This window comes from Schistocerca serialis, chromosome 3 (genome assembly GCF_023864345.2).
Source record: "Schistocerca serialis cubense isolate TAMUIC-IGC-003099 chromosome 3, iqSchSeri2.2, whole genome shotgun sequence".
In the NCBI taxonomy this organism is placed as follows: Eukaryota; Metazoa; Arthropoda; class Insecta; order Orthoptera; family Acrididae; genus Schistocerca; species Schistocerca serialis.
In genome coordinates this window covers 460,838,270-460,849,711 of record NC_064640.1, presented here as the reverse complement: position 1 = coordinate 460,849,711, position 11,442 = coordinate 460,838,270, and positions in this window count along the sequence as shown.

Sequence of the window (11,442 nt, the reverse complement as noted above, 5' to 3'; positions counted from 1 at the left end):
AGAAATATTTCAGTTACTGAAAGACAGACCTGGCATCGTAGTTATGCCAGTAACAGGAGTGAAAATTATCGGAGCTACTGGGAAGGCCAGTAAACCGGTCATAAAACGGATTTTTGTTCAATTCGAGATATGTGGGGCACGATTTGAACAAGAGTTTGTCGTCGTGCCAGATTTAACTACGGCAGTAATTACTGGGTTAGATTGGCTATTAAAGTACCGTGCAGTGATTAATTGCGAAAGCAAAACTTTGACATGTACGTCACAAGATAAAGCAATAGTAGTTAGTTTTGACGAAGCAGGAGACAGTGTGCATAGGCAATACCAGCCTATACACATTGATAACTGGCCGGATGACATTGACGTAGGAATGAATTTGAACCGCCGTAACGTGAGGAATCTCGGCATTGACAAAAGTGTAGAAAGTGAATTGGAAGAGATAATCAAATTCCCTCCACGGATTGAAATTAGTATTGGTGTGAAAAAAGATCGTTTGCGAGAAGTAATGAAGCTAAAAGTCGATGTGATTATGACGCTAAAGCGCGTTTTGCTAAGTTTGCAATCGGAGACTTAGTACTTGTAAAAGCTCATGAGAAATCGAGCGAGATAGACAATGAAATCTCTAAATTTAAGTTTGTTTATAATGGACCATATAAAGTCATTGGTATACCTCACACAAATGCTTATTGCTTAGCTTATCCAAGATCTGGAAAACTATTGGGTATACGGAACATTGTAGACTTAAAATTGTACCAACCTAGGATCGATTAAAACCACAGAATGGGTAATTTGTAAAGTCTGTAAATATAGAGTGTAAGATTTAACGAATTACTAGATTGCCATGCTTTTGCATGACAAAGAGGACATTATAGAAGTTGTAATTAATAAGTAATTAATTTTGACTAAATGATTTAAGAGTAATTAATCAATTGAAAAATCCAAGCTGCTATTTTAAGTTTTCAGCTGAGTCACAGTAGATTAAGAAATGTAAATATGATTTTGTAACTAGCTGTAAGATTTCATAAATATGTGGTTTACTAGTCATTGCCGATGTACTTAGACGCTGTTTTAAGTTTCAGGCTAGTACATGCGTGTGATGATGGACAGTGTTGAGTTATCCACTGTGATAGTATTAATGGACTCCTTGAGATTACTCGGGAGTGAGTTTTTCCGAAAGAATTCAGTGAAACGGACGTTCTGGAAATGCCGTTACACAGGAGAGTGAGATCAAGCGTGCCGCACAGGCGGACGCTACAATACTGGCGAGGCGGAGTCGCTGTCGGCTCTTGTGCCGCTGTCGGCTCTTGTGCCGCTGTCGGCATTCTTTGTACTTGCGGGTACGGAAGGCGGAGTTGTTTTTCTTCCTGGACAGCTGTTGTGAAAGAATTCTGCTGTCAATATTTATGTTTTTGTCGATCTGCTGTATATTATTTTCTTGTTTAGCGTTAAGTGGACTCTCATGACGAGAATATTAATTATGAAAAGGTTATATAAAATGTGAATTCTATGTAATTAATTATTAATTTGCGTATTTTAATATACTGTTTCTCATGACCATGTACTCTGGTTAAATTTGTAAATAGAATTCCATTTCTTGATACTGTTAGGAATTTTGATGATTTTAGAATAGCTAAACCATTTTCTATGTTTTCTATGAATTTTAATATGTTGTCAACCTGTTTTCTTTTGTGTAATATGACAGAGTGGATTAAGATTAGGAGTGTCTCCACTCAATTATTATGGTCTAAAAATTGATTTATGGTTAATTAAACGAATGCTAAATTTACCTGATGTTTTGAGCATATGCGTTTCCGCTGTTTCTTTTTTGGGACATTTTCTGAGTCTGTTTAGGTTACACGAACATCCTAAGACAATGTGGGGCACGTGTAACGATGGAAATGCATATCCTCCTATTTCCATCTATTGCACTGCAAATTTTTTTCCTTATTTTGTTACCTGAAGATATAACATTTCTGTGTCATTGTATATTGTAATTGTTTCACCATTTGTATATATTTATGCATTTATGTCGATGTATAATTGATTTGTTTTGTAAATATTATTTGTATTTTTACGCTGGGTCTGGCCTAGGGAAAACTATGCTATCGAACGAATACATCGATAGGTCGTGTGGAGAACAAAAGTGTTTAGGATCTTTGGTAGTGTTAACTCTGTCGCGTGGAGCGCGGGCAGAGGGAGAGTCTGGCTGGAGTAGTGCAATGGAGCAGGTGTGTTGTGTGACGCTCCCGCGAGTTGCCGCGCTTTCGGGGTTTGGCAGCATGTAATTGCGCTCGACTTGCGATGATAGTTTCTGATATGGTGTCGCGGATGGGAAGCATTAGCTGGCGCACATCAAGAGCCCGTTTCGCCTGGTGACCGTGTCGAGAAGGAGGCGCGCCAACATCCAGCTTCTGCAACAGCGACGGCCGACAATCAGTGACTGTCGCTACCTCCTCGATCGACGGCTTCAAACCTTCAATCAACCAACAAGGAAGACTGGAAGCATGTAAAGTTTTAGAACTGTATGGCAGACCTCAGCTTTTCAAACTGTTCAGATCACAAAATTACAGCAACGTAGCATGAACCTTTGTTGCTCATTGTCCCAATTGCATTACCAAGCAGGGTCCCTTCCTTTTCCGGAATGAACCCGAGTGTCGTTGAAATTCAAACGCCAGCATTAAAACAATATTATTCTATTTCACTGCTTTAATTTCAAAGTTCAGTTAATGTATTCATAGCTGGCTACAATAATTAGATTACACAAGCACAAATTATGAGTGCGAGTTTTGTTACCATATTCTAGCTTACCTGTGACTACAGCTCAGCTTGGTACGTACTAAATTTTACTATTGTTAATTGTTCAGAATCATTTAATTCAAGTTCAAAGTTAAATCTCTTATTTCTAAATTGCGTAGATTCAAGTAGCTTTTGAAATGATTGTTGAGGTAGTCCAAGACTAACCGTATTTTACTGAATTTCGATGTGCTTCAGAAAGAAAGCTCACTATTAACTTCAGTCACTAAATTAACTTTCGATTTTCCGGTTTGATTAATTCTTTTGCTAAATTAAGTCAGAGTGTAGCGAAATTTATTACTTCTGACAAACTTTCAGTTCTCACACTACACGTGTCAACCTTTAGTTGCCACGCTTCTAGTGCTAATTATATGTGTAATAACCTTTCTTTTTCAGTTACTATAGTAATTGTCCATAGGACTGGCGACCGTAATTCCCCCCAAATCTCAAATATCTAATTACCGCTAGTTAATTGTTAAAGTAACGGCCGCAAATTTACTTTCTTTATTAACTTTACCCCTTTTCAAAATTAATTTCCACCAGTTTCATTTGCATTTTTCCTTTCATTTAGATGTAACCCTTTCCACCCTCTTTACCGACAAATTAACTTCGGTGACGATTGCTTTTCCCAAATTTCCATTAGGTACACGCGGTTTAATTTTTCACTGTCATTAAGGTCGATAAGTGAGGGGGAGGTTACAATCTGCGTCTGTCTTTGTTGTGAAATCTGTGAGATATAGCTTCCATCTTGTTAAGTGTAATGTGTGGAAGAGCCATGCAGGTGTGTGGCCTAATCACGCCCTGCACATGACTGTCCTGTGCGAGAGAGTGTGACCAGGCGACACGTAGTTTGGCGGAATTCGCCAGAGATGACCGATGCTGCTTCGTCTAACCCTTAAAAACCCAGCCGCGGCTCCACAGGCTTCTAGCGTTTATTGTTACTCCGTTGCTAATGCATGGGGGTGGGGTAGGAGATTACAGCCTTGTCTAACTGTTCTTCCCCGAAGCTGCCGTAGCAGTCACTTGAATGTGATGTGGACCTAAACAGTTACTGATTCCGTCGTCCTAGCAGTCTTCGAGACTGCACCTGGGACTTTGAGTTATGGATTCAGTACCCAGGTCCTTGTCCGCTGACTTTGAAGATACTGTTTTAAAATGGTCTGAGAACAATTTGGGAAGTGATGTTGGATTAGACAATGGCAACGAAATTGAAAGTGAACATAATTTAGAATAGGAACACTGTGAAAGTGAAGACGGTGAAGACGAATATGTTTTGCCACCTTTGAATTGCTTGAAAGAAATAGGTGATCATAGTGATGAAAACAAAAGCGTAGTGACGGAATCTTTAGCTAAAGGTTCTGCTACCGTATTTAATTAAAACAAGTATCGCTGGTCGTCGAAGCCTCTTCCAATGGCGGCCAATGGCATAATTTTTCCGCATGTTGGACATAATTGGGATGAATGCGTTTTTCCTCTACAATTCCTACAAAGACGATACTCAGGTGAGCCACTTTAATTTTTTGAAGAAGCTTGCAGGCTCATTGACGACACCACAGATAAGAAACAGTCAACAACTGTCACATACCCTGCGAACTTCGTACAACCATTCACCGTGTTTTGCGTGTAACAGAACCAAGAGTAAAAGGCGTTGTAGAAAAATTGGAAAAACGCAAAACCTGGTCTACCTGAACCCAAAGAAGAAGAAAAAGGCGCCTTATATCGGTCATTGTTGCAGGAAGACAATCTAACTTGATTTCTCTACAGAAATTTCCAGTGAGTGCGCAAGCAGTCGCTTGTATTATTCATAAACATATGTCCAAGTGATGCTAAATGTTATTATATTTACATAAAGAAAAGTATTATCTTCTCAGCAATCTTAGAATCGTTAGCTACACCCTTAATTTTTATATATGTAATTAATGAATTTACTCATGCCACATTTGTTGCCTTTGCCTGCGGTCACTTTCAGAACTCAAATTAATCATCAGCATTCTGAATTGATTGTGTATCCATGTATCACCACAATAAAATAAAAAACAGTGAGTGCATGGAGGAGTATGGACGAGAACAGTGGAGTATTTAAGTTTACAAAAATAATGACAAGTTTTTATTCATCCTTTATAACTACAATCGAGCTGATAAACCTTATAAAAAATTACTAACATAAATCAGGAAAGGAATGGCGCTTGATTGGCGGAGCATTCATTGGGGTGGAGACTACACAATTTCTCCTCTGAATTAATCACTTTTACAACGCAATCAGACTTCGTTTACATGAATCCACTGTGAGGCCAAATTCTATTCAAATGGAGTCAACTGCGACCAGGTACACCACAAACTATGGTTCGCAGAGAAGACGAAGCTGTGCTTATCATTTAACAACCCTGCGCCTGTGCAGCAATACTTCACCCTTTCACTTGAGAACTACGCGGACTGGTGTTCCAGTTACTAGCACGTGGGAAACTTACCTATCAGAGCCCTGAAATTCTGGCCGATTTCAGTGTAAGGTGCACGCATTCCCTGGCCTGGCGAACCAATTGACGGCGCATGCTGGAATTGTCAAACGTCAGACGGTCGACAGAGGGCCAATAAGTTCACCCTCATGACACACGATATGTCCGAGTTCCACTGTCAGTGCTGTTGGAAACTGCCACTGGCTCTTAATCCACCATAAATAGCATACCACAAGTCTCACCCACTAGGGAAAGATCTGAAGTTCTCCACCAGGGGACGACCAGAAGACAAGAAGAGCTAACAATCACAATCAACTTTCCACCAAGCCTCATAAAAGAGCCGAAGTAGCAGGAAAAAACCGCCTCCACTTTGTACAAACTAATCGAACTATCCTTCACTCATTGAATCTCCCCTCTTGAGACTTCTGCTGGCCTGATAGCCAATCCAGTCAAAGCACCGGGGTTCCCACACTTGGGGAGCAACACACTGCTTTGCATATCATGTGGTGAGGGAATCAGCGGCTCAAAATCTCTCTTGTCTGGAAAAAGAAGATTCCAGGCTAGGGAGGTGTCATTCAGTCGGAAAGCACGGCCATATTTCGGAAAAAAAAACGCCTACCTAAATGGCATCACAGTCCCTCATTTACAAAGAGACCTAATGTTTCCAGACAGACCATTTCCAATTTCTGAAAGAAGGCTGTTAAGCTTCCCACACAGTCGTGTCAGTGAAATATATGGTTTTTTTCCGCTCGCTAAAATATCCTGGCGACTTCCTGGCGTCAGGGCAGTTATAGTGTTTCATCCACTAAACACGTACACCAGCTGCTCTGATCGTATCGTCCCAGCTTCTAAAATGAGAATGCTTATAGTTTTATGACCGTCCCCCCATTTCCACAAAAGCTCAGATTACAGCAGTCTCTCATAAATGGCTTCCTCCACCCACTTTCCGCCATTTGGCTAACTTTGTGACAGACTGTTGTTTGGCTCATGTAAAATGTTTTGCGAGCTGGCAACCTCCTCCTTCGAGCCAAAGTGGGAAGAGTGGATTGTCACGGCCTGAGGTCCCTCTGTAGTATAATTCACAGAGCACTGCTTCCCCGAATCACTCGCACGGGCAGGTCACTGGACAAAACGTTTATGGCCCACAATCTATCTTTCTCCCTGTTCTCCGTCGCCTCCACTATAGCCCCTCGGGTACAAGTTTTCTACAGGCTACACATGTAGTTATAAGAACACTCTGCTCACAATTTCGTCATGTAAAGAAAGTCGTAGGCCACACATACCAAATGTAGTATAGGGGAACACGGAGATAATGACGTAAAATATAAATATTAATCTGACCGACAGAGTAGTTAAAGGAGTGGCTTGCCACCTTTCAAGTGCAAAGAAAATCTCTGAGAAGGAAACTAAAAACCTGAAAATTACTAGTGTAAATTTTCATTTTTTGAGTGCTTTATGGAAGGTTTTTATGTTTTTATTGTTACATGTATAATAAACAATGAAAATGTAGCAAAAAGTAAAATTTAGTGTGCAGTGTATTTGAGTTTCAATAGCATTAATATTATAATGTGATATTACGTTCATTTTGTGCAGTTTTTTGTTTAAACGCATTTTTTCGTAAAAATAAACTTCAAAATTTATTTGGATGTATTTTTATGTGGTGTTCATGTAACCTTTCACATGAAAAACAGGATTTTATCACTGAAACTGCTGAATGAAATTTTTAGAACTATTTAAATATAGCCATCTTTCAGACCGCACCTGGGACAGAGTGTGACAAAAAAAATGACCCGGGAAGCCGAGTGAGCACTGCGTGGAGTCCACATGGATATCACACACTCCTGTTCACTTGCACGAAGGCTGCGAATTTGCATGTGCACATGCATGAGGCGCTTCTCTTCCCACTACATCTTTTACTACATTTATTTTTCTGGTCGGTGCACTTAAAAAAGTCAACTGTAACACGTCCTATTAGTTCATCTGCTCGACTCACTCACGAGAGCCAAATGTGTAGCTGGACTGAAGTTTTTTGCTAATTATGAACATAGTTGACAGTAGAATGAAGGCTTTCACGACCGGATGACATATTGTTGGTAAACCTTTCGGATTGTGAGGTCGTGGCCCGAAAGGTTTACTAGCAGCTACAGTTGACAATAACAATGAGGTGTCACGTTCCTCAACGTAAATCTTTCTCATTTTTTCTGTCTAAAATACGTACCACTGTCAATGCGATTTTAGCTCCACACTGAATGTGAGCATCGTTTCATCAGCTATTCAGTCACGCAAATTTACAGTTCCGCAGCTAAATCAGTGATTTCATTTACATCCATTACTGGATTATCACTTTAATTTTCGTTATACGTGATCATAATCAGTCGCTGTGGTACTACTTGGTGAATCTCAGGTATGCAGCATACACTTTGAAATGTAATGAGGTGGGGACTATATAAATGATTGATAATGCAGGCAAAGGTTAGTGTTCCAACTACATTTTTTTTAAAAAAAAAGAGTCAGGCATAAATTATGCTAAACAAGTTACTGATTGAATCCCGTAAACAACTAACAGGTGGTTTGAGACTACACTGGACAAGGATCCTGGGTTGGCAAAGACGGTTTCACTCGGGCATTAAAAATTTGGATAACACAATCTGAATTGATCTGACGCTGAGCAGACTTTGATTGATCAAATCTACTGAAGTTTCTCTATATAGGTGCAGCTGAGAGCAAGTGGCGATTGAGATCTGTACGCCCTGACAATACTGGAGCGGCAGTACGTTACCCTGTTTCCTTCGTGCAGCGATGTAAATTGCAGCTGGTGAGATGTGTGTGGAGGATGTGAGATGTGGAGGCTGCACCTGTGAATCGATTGCAGCCACGAAAGAAATGCAAAAATCTCACGGTCTAGCGATCAGGTTACTCTCTACCGCCGGCCGAAGTGGCCGTGCGGTTCTGGCGCTGCAGTCTGGAACCGCGAGACCGCTACGGTCGCGGGTTCGAATCCTACCTCGGGCATGGATGTGTGTGATGTCCTTAGGTTAGTTAGGTTTAACTAGTTCTAAGTTCTAGGGGACTAATGACCTCAGAAGTTGAGTCCCATAGTGCTCAGAGCCATTTGAACCATTTTTTACTCTCTACCAGAGCCCTGAAATCACTGTAGATTTCACTTATACGTCAGAGCACACAAGGATACCAAACGTCAAGACTGTAAACCAAAAATTAATAATTGTGCCCTCGGTAAACGAGTAGTCCGAGACGTTTGAAATCACACTTTTGGTACAGTAAGAACTTCACCACAGGCTCTCCAGTCCAAACAATTCGCAAGTGCAGTCAGTTTCAGGACAGGTCCCAAGTAGCAACCACACATGCCAGAGCTTCGACCAGAAGTCTTCCAAACCAAAGTCCAGTACCAAAGTGCCTCGCATCCCTACAGAAAAAATTCCATTTTCCTGCAAAGTGAACGAAAGACGCCTCCTTCACCCCAACTTGAGCCAATCACAGGGCTCACATAATCTCTCCTCCCACATGATATCACAAACTCATGTCGAACCAGGGCAAGAGTTAAGAAACTTGGGTCTCTGGAAAAAAAACAGCCAATTATTGGCTTTTTTAAGTTTTCACAGAGGGGGAAGATGATTTTCTCTGAAGTCGTGTCACTTCCCACAGCAACACGGGAACAGATACAGTCTTAGAGACCTTTTTCTAAATCACCTGTGCTTTGGAGCTTGTTAGTCCTAGCTATGAAGCTTAATAAAGATTCTATCTCTATACGTTTCTCAGACGCAGAGTTTCTTATACAACTGAGGCAGTCAATGGAAGTGGTTCACTGGCCTATTTGCAGTATCGATGAACACAAAAACTTGTGAATTTTTTATTACGCATGGCTCTACACACAGTGCGTGGTTTATGACTCCACTGTGTAGAAACGTTCCTTCAGACTGTCGCCCCCAGCCCAGGCTACTGCTGGCACTGTGGCAGGTATCGCGGCATTGTTCTGCTGGAGACCTGTCTCAACGAGGGGTTGCCCTGTCTGTCCTGTACGGCTGTGGGCTTTTCCGGTAAGATTTACTAAGGGATAGGCTTTCAACTCCCAACATGCCATCTGTATGAGATAAGAACCATAAAAATACCTCATGCTTTTAGCGCCCTACCAGGCTCCATCAACGTCTACTGAGGCAATAATATTTCTAGAGTCTCGCTCAAGGTGCGTCAGGTTGTAATAAAATCTTTAATAATTTTCCATATGCGAAAAATAGCTGGAAGAGTAACTTTTCCTCTCTCAGCTTATTCTATAGAAACGTGAAGAATTGGCACCAAGAAAGGAATTATAATTCTAACTACATTTTAGTGTTCGTTGGGCCTGTTAGTGCTGCTATGTTATGACGAAGCTGTACAGAATCCATGATTCCTTGGTGATGTGGCAGGGTCACTTATCTGTTGTCCCGCTCTCAGCGAGTGTGCGCCCAAATGATGGTGAGTAAGGGAACTGTCGGCTGCGTGCACAGCGAGTAATGGGGAATGAACGCTGCTCACAAGAGGTAGCCATGCGGATGCAGTGCTTTGATGTGTGGTGTTCTGTAGGTCCTGTGTAAATATAACGGTTTTCCATTTTTGTAAATGTATGAGGGGTTTTACGAATTGTAGTGACCATCTATAAAAAATGAAGTTTCGTTATTAATTTTTTGTTTATTTGCAGTCACACGTCTGTAGTCGTGGCGCACATTAAAATACCTGTGCCATAGAATCGTAGCATTCCACAAGAGAGGCCAAAGCAAAGGGGCACTTACCACCTCCCCAATAGAAAGAGCTGCTGAACTGTGGCGTGTGGATTGTGGATTTAATAGAACACAGTATGTTGTCCTCGACTGGCTGTGTGCATCAGATATAAGGTTATCCTCAGGAGTGCCACAGGGAAGTGTGATGGTGAAAGGCACCCACATGCCTTGCTCATACTGTGGCATCAAGCAGTCAGGCCTGCAAGATGAGTGGTCTGCCAAGCGAGTGGATTCATTCTTATTTATCAAGTAACATGAGCTCTAGTACTCACAATTAAGTTACAAATTATTCTCCTGTTTGAATATTACGCAACGGAAACGGATAACACACATCTGACTATTAGTAATTTACACAACTCTGACTGTTCACTATGCACTGGCAATACCACATTTTCTTTCTTACCCAACGGCTTTGATCAACACACGGCCATCGCGCACACATTATAAATTTTGGATATCACGACAACATACTGTTCGAAGTAAAAGGCCACCAATCTTTTTTCCTTTCACTAGCTTTTTTATTCCGATAAATTCTATAACCTAAACACACCATTACATTTTTTACAACAATTACACATGAGAAACTCCGCCCAGTGAGCATGGCTTTACATTGGTGATTCTCTATCTTATGGTCTCGTAATTATCTAACACTACAGTGCACTTTCTGGATAGGATGGTGGATCTTTTGCTATATCTCACACTTCGACTCTCACACCCATCATCACGAAAATTTCCTCCAGACGGAACATGCATAACCCACTGCCTCTGAACCTATCTTGCTACTCTCCCATGCAAACCACACATACTTAAATTACATGAAATACACCACACTGGCAACATGGAATACAACACAAGGAATAGTCACAATGTTATAATCACATTTTCAGCTTTCCCACTTCAATCAGTATTCACCCCAGTTTCACACGACACTGCCCCACTTCGTAACTTTTCTTTCCTACTATGTACTCTGGAGGATATATGCACGTCTTCCAGTGCAATGAAAGCCGAATGGTGTTGCTGGATAGACGGCTGACTCACCTTGCTTCACTCTCAGAGTATTATAGTTTGAATCAAGCGTCACACGGAAACATAACACGCAAAGTAATATTAAGAACATATTCGTCACACACTCGAGTCCTCAACTGATACCATGGACGAGTACTTCTCTTTATCCTTTGTCTTATACACAGATTGAGACTCACACAGTACTCACCACGTGGAAGTACTCGTCTCTAATTTCAAGTCCTGCACTCGCCATTTCTTAAATATTTCCAACTTATAGTACACACGCCAGTAATTCAGCTTCACTTTAGCACTCGGAAGTATTTCAACTTTTTGCCACACGTTGTTTCATTGTGACCGTTGGTCATTTCCCAAGATTAGTACGATTCCATTAATATTACCTGCTTGATATTTAATTCTCCCCA